The following is a 13,457-nucleotide window of genomic DNA, read 5'->3' as shown; positions in this document are numbered from 1 at the left end:
CTCTTCAGCTGTGCCAACAGCCATCGGTTCCACCATCGCACTCTCAGGGTTGGTCGTCTTTTCCACCAGGCCAACAGCCATCAGTTCCACCACCTCCTCAGAACCGACAGCGTGCATGGAGACAGCACAAGGCAGCACTTGAGGATCAAGAGCGTGTGGCAAGAGGGGAGCCACCAAAGAAGCGTCACACAAAGGAACATTACCATTATGAGTGTAAAATATGTGGCCAATCAAAAAGTAAACTCACTGGCCATTCCCAGGTTAGAGGAAAGTGGTACTGTCCAGCAGCTGGCCAGACCATTGCAGAGTGGAAAGAGTCTCTTTAGGATTTATTTTGTCTTTCATTCACAATTATATTTAATTTTTTATTTTTTATAATTGTGATAATTTTAATTTTAGAAAATTTTATATAATTTTATAAAACTTTAAATTTTACGTTAGTGCATTAAGTACATTTGAAGGAAAGCTCTTAAAAATATGTTTATGTATATATATTTTATATATAACAATTTTTTCTACATTTTTATTAAACTATTTGTTGAAGTTATATTATTACTATTATTATATCTAGCCATTGCAATTGTGTGAGTGTGTATGTGTATCTAAATGGCTAATTATTATTAATATTATTATTATTATAAAACTACCAAAAATACTAATTATATATATATTATTATTCATTTATCAAACTATTTGTAATTGTACTACGTTTTTATTATCATTACATGTAGCTATTTAAATTTGTATTTATTATAAAGTTATATAGATTTGAGCTTTTATTTGTGAATGTGTATATATTATTATTATTATTATATGTAATGTATATATTATTATTATGAAACCAAATTTGTGGTAGTGTTTATTATATATGAAACCATTTTAATTATATATATATATATATATATATATATATATATATATATATATATTCCTTCTATTGTAAATGTTGGATTTGAGACTTTGTGGTAGTGATTGTATAATAAATAATCGTATTTACATATATTTGTACTTGTATATATTTTTTTATTTTTTTATTACATATAACGTGCGTTACATTCGAGCTTTTGGAATAAACTATGTTTGTGCAAAGTATGTTGTACATTTTATTCTTGCAAATTGTTTTTTAATTGGGTAAAATAGGTCTAAAATGCGTCTAAATGTGTAAAATAGGTCTAAATATTGACTTTTCTATCATTTATTTTTAATTTTTTACATTTTTACACGTACATTCACACATTTGACAGACACTTTTATCCAAAGCAACTTAAATAGCATTTCAAGGAACACATTTTACATTATCAGTTCTTGCTTTCCCTGGGACTCGAACCCATGACTTTGGCGCCTTTTCCCCCTTCTTTCCCCCCCTCTTTGGCGTTTTTTTTCCTTCTTGCCCCAGATTTTCTGGGTGCCATTGAAATTGAGCTCCATGTCGCCACCTGTCCTCACCCCGTCCTTCAGACTACTCTTTTTGTGCACGGCGCGTGCCCTTGATGTGCTCTGGATGTTCGAGTGAATTGAAACTGGGACCTTCTTTGAAAGCACGAGCTTTCAGGTTCGAACCCTTAGAGAAAAGACTGAAAACGAAATGCTCCTATTTATGTGGGAAGAATCTTGCTTCAGAGAGAATATGGTGCGTGTATATTTTCTAATCGCTAGGTGTCAGTACACTCGCTGGCTGTTACCTAGAGTGCCGCGGGCTTGCTATTTGCTACGAACAACTGCGCCTTTGACACAAGTTTACAATAACGATAAGAGCGCGGCAAGTCAACAGCATTGAAGCGTGTGAAGAGGCTTTCCAGACAAGTAGCAGTGAGTTTTTGTTCTTTTTCCTAGCATTATTTTCCTTTAATTACTATTATCATCAGTCTAATAGGCTGCATTCCCACTAATTTGCAAATATATTTTGACATAGCAGACGTTTTGACGGCCATTCTGAATCTTCGAAGAAGGAAACGCAAAGCATTGGAGGACACTCTTTTTTCTGCGCCAATACGATTCATTTTGCTGTGCGTTCCGATACAGCACGCACACTTCTCGAGCAAGAGCCCGGATAGCTCAGTCGGTAGAGCATCAGACTTTTATTCTGAGGGTCCAGGGTTCAAGTCCCTGTTCGGGCGAACGAGCGTCTTTTTGTGGAGCGGTACGTTTTGTTGTTGAGTTCTTGCTGATCTACACTGGCCTCCGGCAGCGACGCTGCAAGGCACCAATCCACAAACGACATGCCCCTTTCAGCCAGCTTGTAATCGTGGCCGAGTGGTTAAGGCGATGGACTAGAAATCCATTGGGGTCTCCCCGCGCAGTTTCGAATCCTGCCGACTACGTTGACAGCATGAGCCTGCTTTAGTGTGTAAACTTCTGGAGGCCTAGCTTAAACTTTATAAAAGGAAAAACAGAATCCTTTTCTTTTCAGTGACTTCTTCTCCAGAGTCACTGTTACAGGATTACCCTTGAAAAGAGTTATGTCGGTAAGAAACAGTTTTGTCTGCAAGCTAAAGATGACAAGGCCCCTTTGTATTCAAGGACACGTCAGGTAGACTGGTAGCTCGCCGTGATCGTATAGTGGTTAGTACTCTGCGTTGTGGCCGCAGCAACCCAGGTTCGAATCCGGGTCACGGCAAGATTTTCTGGGTGCCATTGAAATTGAGCTCCATGTCACCACCTCTCCTCACCCCGTCCTTCAGACTTCTCTTTTTGTGCACGGCGCGTGCCCTTGATGTGCTCTGGATGTTCGAGTGAATTGAAACTGGGACCTTCTTTGAAAGCACAAGCTCTCAGGTTCGAACCCTTAGAGAAAAGATTGAAAACGAAACGCTCCTATTTATTTCGGAAGAATCTTGCTTCAGAGAGAATATGGTGCGTGTATATTTTCTAATCGCTAGGTGTCAGTACACTCGCTGGCTGTTACCTAGAGTGCCGCGGGCTTGCTATTTGCTACAAACAGGGGCGCAACTACCCAGTGTTAGAGGGGTATGCAGCAACAATTTTGGCGCCCCCCCCAATATACACACACATATCATATATATATATATATATATATATATATATATATATAATCATATTGTGTGTAGCTGTCATTTGTATCAAAATGATCATCCATCAAATCTTCCTTATCCCAGAAAATGTTCTTTTTTTCTTTGCAAATCCCTCTACTTGTGACAATGACAACAATGATGACATAAATTATGTCAGTGAACAAAAAAAAAAAAAACAGAAACAGATTTTGTCCAAGTGGTCAACAAAAGCCTCGTTGCTGTTTGCCACTTGATCATACATATTATATAGCACAGATCTTTAAAGAGAGAGAGAGATGTGACCCTAAATACAGCTTCCATGTCACCCAGCAGATGTAACTATAGCTTGTATGTCTGATAGCACAGCTAACATGAACATACATGAATGGTAAAACAAAATCTATTTGTTTCCATGATAAACCAGCCTTATTGCATAAGTCATGTTTTCCAGCTTCTAGTCATTTATTGTGCATGCTACCTTATATTTTCCAGTTGTTATTTTACTTTAATAAAATTGAGATATGTCATGCATGGGATTGGTACCATAAGGTTTAACCAAAATCTAAATGTAGATATCAGCAATATTATTTTGCATTAAGTTAGCAAACACTTGCTGTTAACATTAATATTTGCAAGCCTCCAAGCTTGGTAGCAAATCTACGCATGATTCCATGGTAAACCAGAGATATTGCATTAGTTGTTTTCCAGATTCTTGTCATTTATTGTACATGCTACTGTTGTGGCAAAAATTCTGTTAAACATCATCACTGCGTAAGAGACACTCAGAGTCAAATTAATAAAAAGAAAAGTTCTTTTCTTTCTCTTATGATACCTGTTTGGGATCAATGAATATTAAAATTTCCACAACAATTCCCCCTTTTTATCATTCAGATTACCCAATCATAATAATAAAAATAATAGATCAAATTTTAAGTCATATCATCACTTATACTCTTCATCTCTGGTTACCATTACAAATCTTGAAATACAAAGAAATAAAAGTAGAATAAAATCCCTCATTTCGACCCCTCTCCTTGTACGTCATCACATAGCGGATAACCACAGCTTTTAACCTTCTGTTCATATCAAAAACATTCATAGAAAGAAAGAAAAAGAAAAGGAAACCATACAATTTAACACATGTCACAGTAGCTCCCACTACTTGCATCATCATATTTTGTTCATCCAATTGAACAGACTCCCAGCTTTAACCAGTCTCTGTACTGAGCTGGAGACACATTATAATGCATGGTAAACATAACAATATTGATAATCCTGTCGCTGAAATTGGTAGTACAGTACCCCCAACCCCCCAAAGATTAACCAATCGTATCCATTTACCATCAGTCCACGCCCATTTCCATACATCGCCTCCATTTTCCTAACCATATTTTCTTAACTTTTAACACCATATTTAATAAAATCTATCCTGAAAAGGTTTTATATTTTTTATCCATTCTTTTAACCAATGTAGTTGTTCAAAATTAACTCTAATATTTCCATTACGGACCATCTTTTAGCTTATTACCATACATATTCTCCCATGATCGGCCTTTCTTACCCTTAATGGAAAGCCTAATCAAGTTTCTTCAATAATAATCCCTATAATTTACCTGAAATATTTTCTAATGAATCCTTAACCAATCAAATCATTTGATCTAAGCCCTATTTTGATTCAATCAAATAAAATCATCAAAATCATCACAAAAACAGATTCTTTTGCTAAACTCAAACCATTAGTTCGTGCATCTTCCTCCGGGTGTGTTGTTCATCTCGTTTGCCCCATGGACATTCCGTCTTCACCAGGGTGACTCTTTGCGAGTCGTTGCCGTAGTCTTTCCCTCGCCGGTGAGGGAGGCTGTTACTAGCACAAGCCTTTGACCCCTCACGTTGTCCTCATATTTGATTGTTGAGGCCTGTCTGTGTAGTCTAAGGTGAGAGACTTGGACCCAGGTGTCCCACTCTCCAACCGTTTTCTGATCATTACCAGATTTGCCCCTTAGATCACGATGTACCCCTACTGGAGTGAACCATTTCTTGCCTGCTTTCACCTGTGAATGGAGACCTTAAGTTTTGTTAGTGACCGCTTGTCTTGCCGCTCGTCCCCTTTGGTGTGATCTGTGGAATCAACAACCTGAAACATTATCTCCGGATAATTTCTTGCTCACTTAATAGCACTCGGGGTCCTTTTACCCTGAAAAACACTCAACCCACTTTGCTCATGTCCACAACACAATATTTATACATTTGGAACAGAATTAGTTCTGTTTTCTGCAATCCTTCCTGACATTCTGCAAAAGGAAAATCTTAAGTTATGCGCTGCGCAGGTGTGGCCTTGTTTCTTTCTGCCACAATAACAATCTAGGCCAGGATAGTTAGTCAAATTCATCCATAACCATTATTTTATTGGGCACATTCTGCCCTGCATCAAAAGTCTGCATGCTCTGTAAAGAAAAACAAATGTCGAGGTTATTTTCAGATAGTAAAGTACACGTAGTTTCTTTTGTCTGCTGTGCTGCCACGGCCTTCGCTGCTGCATCTGCCCTGGCGTCTCCTGTTGAAACAGTCCTGCAATTTTGTTATCAGCGTGTGCGGCACACTTACAGACAGCAATTTTGTTAGGGAGAAGAATGGCTTCTTGCCAGGCTTTTACCCTATTAAGCCCCTTGTACTCCCAACATATACCGTCCCTTAATAAACCAAATTTTGTCAATTGTTATCAAAATTGTTACCATCCCCCCTTTTGATGCATGAATCATCTCGTGCATCAATCTAACATAATGGTGTTTGGATAAAGTTTGCCATCAACACTAACCCAAACGTTGTCCCAAAGCCAAAATTCCTCCAGACATCTTTCTCTGCCTCTGAAACAAAAATATGACTTAAAGCCACAAACACATCTTCTTATCAGAGAATTTGGAGGGCAACGGCCCTCAGTCTTACAGTGTATCCTGCTTTTCAGGCCTGTTGTTTGGTCTCTTAATCCCGTCATCTACAAACATTGTTTCTGAAAATTCTGTTTCAATTGTTTCTGTCAGGTCAGGTCGTGCTGTACAGACTTGGTCAATGTCAGTCAAACAACATTTTCCCCCTTTTGTTCACAATATTCATAAATGTGTAGGACTCTCTGGATAATTTGATATTGACTTAGCCAATATGTCACTTTGTTATTGCCTGCAAATCTATAACATTTTAGTTTATCTCAACCCATGATGGACATCTCTCTACAACTTCACAAATCCAATTTACATAAATGCTTTTAATCCATAGATTGATTCATAATTACCAGTAGCAGACAGAGCTGGATAACTAATCCATTTAAAGCTCGTCCCATTTTCTGCATCATCTTGTCATCAGATTGACTCAAAACTATTAGCTTCCTTAAAACTTGTCATTTGCCTTAACCCATCTGTAATGATAAAACCCTCATTCCAGAGGTTAATGACACAATATACACACTATTCAGACACAGTATTCGTACCCCAAACTAACACATACAAGACATAGAGTGCAGTCACCATCACACACACTCATATTAGACACATATTTTAACTGTTCATTTTTAATGTTCGCTTTTCATTATATCATCTCTAAAAAGATTTAAATTTTAATTAAGATTTTAAACTTCACATTTTACTGTAGCTTTTACCTAATTTTACATGGTCTCTTAACCAGTTACAAAGCATGTCTGTTCATGATCAATTTCTTAGAAAAGTCAGCTGGGTTGTTTTGGTTCATTATCACTATTTTGTTCTTTAGCAGGCCGATAACAAAAAGACAGACACAGTTACCATCCCTTCCTCCACTCAAGCAGCCTCTCTCACTATAAACAAATAATCTTTTCAACAGCCTCCTAAGACTGTAATTTAGACAAAATGTAATATTAAATGTATTACATTAACCTTTTACCATTCAGCTTTATTATCCAGACTTTTCTCAAATCTACAAAAGCCTGTCTTCATCTTTAGCCACCACCATGCCTAACGACCTTCAGGAGTTAAAACTATGTTATAAACATATTAGCTCAAAATTAACTCTTCTATACATTTTACTTGCCCATATGGCAACCAACATCATGTCCCTCATATAATTAAGTTTTGTTACTGTCTCCGCAGCAAATAATGGCAATCACCTCATGGAATCAGCTGGCTTTTGAAAGTCCACTCCCGCTAATCATTTATCTTTAATTTTCTTCTCTTCAGGGTGTCGTCCCCTGGCATAGTTGCAGACACTTGTCACAATGAAAAACAAGCCATACAATCAATGCGGTTTCTGGTGAGTGGTATAGAGGAACTCACATTTCTGGGTCAGACTGCCGTAAAGTTAATTTTAACCTCACAGCCCATCTCACCTCTCAATGCTCTGCTGACCCCGGTGGCCTCCAGTAATCAGCGCTCAACTCTCATACCTTTCTCACAAATAACAACCTCCATCCGGAGTTGCCCAATGTTTCGTGACCCCCTGCGTTGGGCTGTCCCCTGGCCAGGAAGATCATCCCATCATTGAGTAGCCACTCGTACACACTGGTGACCGCTCTTTCCCAATACAATCAGTTTTCTTCAACAGAACTCAGCTGTTTTCTGGAGCTTAGGAAAGGCACGTTCAAGAGTCACCAGAGCCATTCCGATTGCCTAATAGTGTTCACAGGGAGACAGGTTAATAACAACAGTATTTAATCACTTAAATCCATTAACTATCTTAAAAGCAGCAACCTAGCTACTTAGACTATACTCAGTGAATTTAGATCACAGCCGTACATTCAGTGTACTTCATCTGTAGCCGGAGCCATCGGTCCTGAATGGTGGAGACTAAATGAGACAAAGTTGTTACTGGTCCTAAAATACGCTAATCAAAATGTCACCTCTATCGTTTAAGGTCTGTATTATTATTTTAAAGACTTCTTTAAAGTCATTCAGTTTTACTTAAATCCATTTACAAATACAAATTGCCCTCTGAACGGCAATGATTTCTTTTAACCTCTCCATGTCTATGATTTTCAACTTAAACACTGTGCTTTACTTATGACACAGGCTCAGATAACAGCTTTTAGCTGACATTGAATCAGAGAGAGACTCTGAGGTACACTGCATTTTCATAAAACTTTTAACATCAGACTTTATCTACCATATTTTAACTCTAGCCCAGCTTAAGGCATCTTTGCCAGAAATTACATGTGTTTTCAAATAAACATAGTTTTACAGTTGTCTTTTGCCCACGTCAGGGAATCTAGACATTACAAATTTCCACTCAGATTGAGTCTCTGTCGCACTGGCACTTTCAGCCACAGCACACATCAGATTTAGATAAGCGAACTGTTTCATTACAGCCAATAGCAGACTTATCTTTTGAAAGCAAAACATCAGCTTCTAGCTCTTTCATGGTCAACTTTTCAAGCTGTTTGTTTAATCAGATGCCTTTCAACACATTTTACATTTAGCAACTGTTAATTCGGTAGCCTACTACTTCTGCTTATTTGTTCTTACATAAAAATAATTATTCTAGTTCTCAATAACGTTTCACATTTCTCAATCTCAATTAGGATTTACTTTTTGACGAGGCAAGCACTCTCTGCTTGTGATACTTTTGCAGTTATTGTAAATCATCTGTGAGATTAGTCTCTCTATATACTCTAAAATCCTTTTTTAAATGTTTAATTACAACAAAATCATCCTGTTAGTTACTTTGATATATTTTGCTACTCACATTTGTTGGAGTCATTAATTTTACATCAACCTGTATTCATCAATTCACTTTTAAAAATTACTATTATAGATCTTTTCTTTAAAAGGATTCACTTTAATACTTCAATCTCTTGACCTTGTTTTTATCTCTTACTCTTTCTCAGGCGAAAACTTTAATATCGTTATATAAACACTGATCTACTTTCAAACCCACATTATTACCAGAAATGTGTCACTATATTACACTTTGTTTTTTTACACCTTCTCGGTGGGCATTTACAGTTACGTGTTAAATTGTCCTGCTGACCACAATCAAGACACTCTCTGTCATCTAGTGGGTTCATGTGTCAGCCTCAACTACAGCATCAGACACCTGTCCTTGACTATAGTTTGATCACTGTGAGCTTGCAAACGGCTCCAACTTACTGCACACCCTTGAAGCAGTGTGTGTCCCATTCAGGAATGTAAACAGAGCCACTGATTAAGCAGTTCTCTGTATTCTTTTACAGTCCACCAGTGGCGGATTTAATCACAATAGCCAAATCATAATCTTCATCATTATCATTGGCCGCACATTAATTTTAATAAGCTGCATCGAAATGCTCAAAATATTCTAAGTTGTTTTCACAAAGTTTTCGTTTAACTTTAGTCATACTTGTCCAAGGAAATTATCCTGACCCATAATTTCATTTATAAAACAGACAATATCTTTTGCTTCAATGACTTAATATCAACAAATATCCACCATTATACATTATTGATTTCCAGAATTTTTTGTCAAAGTTGTCTTTACATTTTACTAATTTGGTATTATCATCAACAACCCTAATTACAGAACAAGTACTTTTATATAACATCCGGAAACCGAGGTGAATAAGCAAACCCTGTTTCTGGACCCTAGGTTCAAAACACAATGGTTATCAAACTAAAACTAAACCTAATTTCAATCATTATTTTACCATTAAAATATAGAACTTTTCCCCATTTTGCTTAATGAAACATTCCTTATCTTTATATCACATTAATCCCCTTAATCATACTCAATGCCTTATTTTTATTCTGAAACTCATTTTTCATACCATTTAAACAGTTAATTTGACTTCCATAAATTCTGTCAGACATTTTATTTTCATCACATATAGTTTTCTACTATATTTCTTCCATCTTTCCCTACATGCCAGTTCCTTCTGCATCCTCTGTTCTACATGCTAATTCTTTCTTTACTCTACATGCCAGTTCCTTCATTATCTAACCAGTACATGATTGTTTGCACAATCCCCACACACATATCTCACACACCAACCTTTTTGTTTTTTTTTTGTTTTTTTTTCACCTCCTTCTTCCATCAAGTCTCTCACCCGTCATAGTGACACTTGAATTTCCAATCTTTCCCTTGTTTTGATAACAATCCCCTATTTCACACAGACAGCCTTATTGCTGCTTGCAACTTCAATCCTTATCATATAAATTTAAGTTCTCTAGACATCTAATGTCATGCATCCATTTACTGGATGAAGAAGTAAAAACTTTATTTCTCTCGACAGTTCCTTTTTATCTGCCCCTTTAAGACAACAATCCATTGTTTGTCCACATTGCTTACACATGTTGAACACAGCCATAACTACCTTTTTAGTTTCTCACTGCCCTGTTCAACTGATTCTCGCACTACTTTCAGTCTAGTTGTGCTCAGTGTTCCCTCCCTGGGGAAATCATGGTATTTTCTCAGTTTTTTCAATATCTAAAACATAAATTTTCCCCCATAATTTTCTCATTTGATAGAAAAACCGGTGTATCAAAATTTGCATGCTTACCTTGAGACTTCCCCATATTGGCTGCTTCTCTGTTCTCTGTGGATTTCTCTTCAACGCGCGTTTTCTTGATCTGTTAGGCGTCCCCAACAGACCCGATTTTTTCTTTTAACCCAAATCGGTCGGGTTGCACTATTAGTGCCCTCCTAATTAAGGTTTACCAAAAACTGTTCTGGTTCCCCCTAATTAGCCTCAGTACCTAAAAACAATTTGCTCCGTGGCGGAACAACTCATTTTCAGGTTACCTATCTGTTTGAAATCTCTTGATCTGTTACAGACCTCAATTAATCTCAGATAATTTCCTCTCGTATCTGTTTGAAACCTCTTGATCTATATATAGATCTCAATTAATCTCAGATTACGTACCACAGAAACAGCCCTCAGCCAATATGGTTCACTCACATTTCATACCCGAAACAAAATACTTTTCCCCAAAAGAAAATATTTTAGACGTCTCTCACCAGAGATATGTTGGTTGCCACGGGTTCGCTTTCTTTTGATTCCAGTGGAGCCCCTCCCGGACCCGATAGCGGTCGGCCCCTCTCTCTCAAGCTTACGAGGTAGAGCTGGAACTGCTCAGTCCAGGTGGCCAAACACCGTCCGCTCTCAGGTCCAGAAGGCACTTCCAAGGAATCCCACTCTGACACCAAAATTGTTGTGGCAAAAATTCTGTTAAACATCATCACTGCGTAAGAGACACTCAGAGTCAAATTAATAAAAAGAAAAGTATTTATTCTTGCAAGAATAGGTTCAGTCTAGTACACAGAAGTTACGCTGTGCAAGAGAGTGACACACAACAGGAAGATATGAGACAGCCTTTATACTGTTTTCAAGGTTCCTCCTCACCCGCTGTACCTTTCACCCATTCAGATAAGGTCCTTACTGCTACTTAAAGACACAAACTGGTACTGAAATAAACTGGCCCAATCTGACCGTCCCTTAGGTCAGAGGTCCTGTCCCATATGTTCCTGAAACGTCACGCACAAGCACGTACACACATTTACTTTTATACATTGAATAGGTTCTTTCTCTTATGATACCTGTTTGGGATCAATGAATATTAAAATTTCCCCAACACTACCTTATATTTTTTAGTTTTCAGCTCATCAACCTCGGTTTTGCATATTCTAAACTAGCTATCTCTGGCTGCTACATTCCCAGAGTTAGCAAACGTTAGTCTGTTAACATGAATATTTGCAAGCCTCCTCCAAGCACAAACATCACATACCTGTTGCATTTCACCATCCACTTATTTAGCTGCTGTCGCATCCCTTGACATGCCATCTCCTTTAACCTCCTTCTTTTTCTATTTTTAACCCCCGACCGCTTTTTTGCTTCATTCATCTTTTTCGAGTTTCAACGATAACGCACTCCTGTGCTGCTCCTCAGCGCTCACGCGCGCGCCCCCGCCCGCTCGCGATACCCTTCTATGTCAAAATAAATTCAATGATGGAATATTATGAGGGCACCGACGCCTACTCTAGCCTCTTAGTCCTCTAAAATTAATATAACTTTTTTTATATTTAACTTGTATAAATTTTATATAAATGTATATAACTTATAAAAAATAAAAAAAAATTTAACCATCGCTTTGGCGCCCTCATGATGCGGCGCCCCTATGCGCCGCATATAGCCTATACCCACTTTTTGCGCCACTGGCTACAAACAACTGCGCCTTTGACACAAGTTTACAATAACGATAGGAGCGCGGCAAGTCAACAGCATTGAAGCTTGTGAAGAGGCTTTCCAGACAAGTAGCAGTGAGTATTTGTTCTTTTTCCTAGCATTATTTTCCTTTAATTACTGTTATCATCAGTCTACTAGGCTGCATTCCCACTAATTAGCAAATATATTTTTACATAGCAGACGTTTTGACGGCCATTCTGAATCTTCGAAGAAGGAAACGCAAAGCATTGGAGGACACTCTTTTTTCTGCGCCAATACGATTCATTTTGCTGTGCGTTCCCACGCAGCACGCACGCTTCTCGAGCAAGAGCCCGGATAGCTCAGTCGGTAGAGCATCAGACTTTTAATCTGAGGGTCCAGAGTTCAAGTCCCTGTTCGGGTGAACGAGCCTCTTTTTGTGGAGCGGTACGGTATGTTGGTAAGAAACAGTTTTGTCTGCAAGCTAAAGATGACAAGGCCCCTTTGTATTCAAGGACACGTCAGGTAGACTGGTAGCTCGCCGTGATCGTATAGTGGTTAGTAATCTGCGTTGTGGCCGCAGCAACCCCGTTTCGAATCCGGGTCACGGCAAGATTTTCTGGCTGCCATTGAAATTGAGCTCCATGTCGCCACCTGTCCTCACCCCGTCCTTCAGACTACTCTTTTTGTGCACGGCGCGTGCCCTTGATGTGCTCTGGATGTTCGAGTGAATTGAAACCGGGACCTTCTTTGAAAGCACAAGCTCTCAGGTTCGAACCCTTAGAGAAAAGACTGAAAACGAAATGCTCCTATTTATGTGGGAAGAATCTTGCTTCAGAGAGAATATGGTGCGTGTATATTTTCTAATCGCTAGGTGTCAGTACACTCGCTGGCTGTTACCTAGAGTGCCGCGGGCTTGCTATTTGCTACAAACAACTGCGCCTTTGACACAAGTTTACAATAACGATAAGAGCGCGGCAAGTCATTGGAGGACACTCTTTTTTCTGCGCCAATACGATTCATTTTGCTGTGCGTTCCCACGCAGCACGCACGCTTCTCGAGCAAGAGCCCGGATAGCTCAGTCGGTAGAGCATCAGACTTTTAATCTGAGGGTCCAGAGTTCAAGTCCCTGTTCGGGTGAACGAGCCTCTTTTTGTGGAGCTGTACGTTTTGTTGTTGAGTTCTTGCTGATCTACACTGGCCTCCGGCAGCGACGCTGCAAGGCACCAATCGACAAACGACATGCCCCTTTCAGCCAGCTTGTAGTCGTGGCCGAGTGGTTAAGGCGATGGACTAGAAATCCATTGGGGTCT

The 13,457-nt window shown here is 38.7% G+C and overlaps 3 non-coding genes across 3 annotated transcripts in view; all 3 read left to right on the top strand.

Moving 5' to 3' along the window:
- Positions 1-2,044: 2,044 nt before the first annotated feature.
- On the top strand, positions 2,045-2,117 carry trnak-uuu (transfer RNA lysine (anticodon UUU)). Its single transcript has one exon. It is a non-coding gene; the product is annotated as a tRNA-Lys (tRNA).
- Positions 2,118-2,239: 122 nt separating this feature from the next.
- trnas-aga (transfer RNA serine (anticodon AGA)) lies at positions 2,240-2,321 on the top strand. Its single transcript has one exon. It is a non-coding gene; the product is annotated as a tRNA-Ser (tRNA).
- Positions 2,322-13,406: 11,085 nt separating this feature from the next.
- Positions 13,407-13,457, top strand: part of trnas-aga (transfer RNA serine (anticodon AGA)) — an 82-nt gene continuing 31 nt past the window's right edge. Inside the window, exon 1 of the tRNA in view lies at positions 13,407-13,457. This exon is cut by the window's right edge and continues 31 nt beyond it. This is a non-coding gene — a tRNA (tRNA-Ser).

The sequence above is a fragment of the Siphateles boraxobius genome, unplaced genomic scaffold (assembly GCF_051911475.1).
Source record: "Siphateles boraxobius isolate OS27281-9 unplaced genomic scaffold, OSU_SipBor_1 6, whole genome shotgun sequence".
Taxonomy (NCBI): domain Eukaryota; kingdom Metazoa; phylum Chordata; class Actinopteri; order Cypriniformes; family Leuciscidae; genus Siphateles; species Siphateles boraxobius.
The sequence above is the reverse complement of the archived record's forward strand: the minus strand, read 5'-3'. Positions and strand labels throughout refer to the sequence as shown.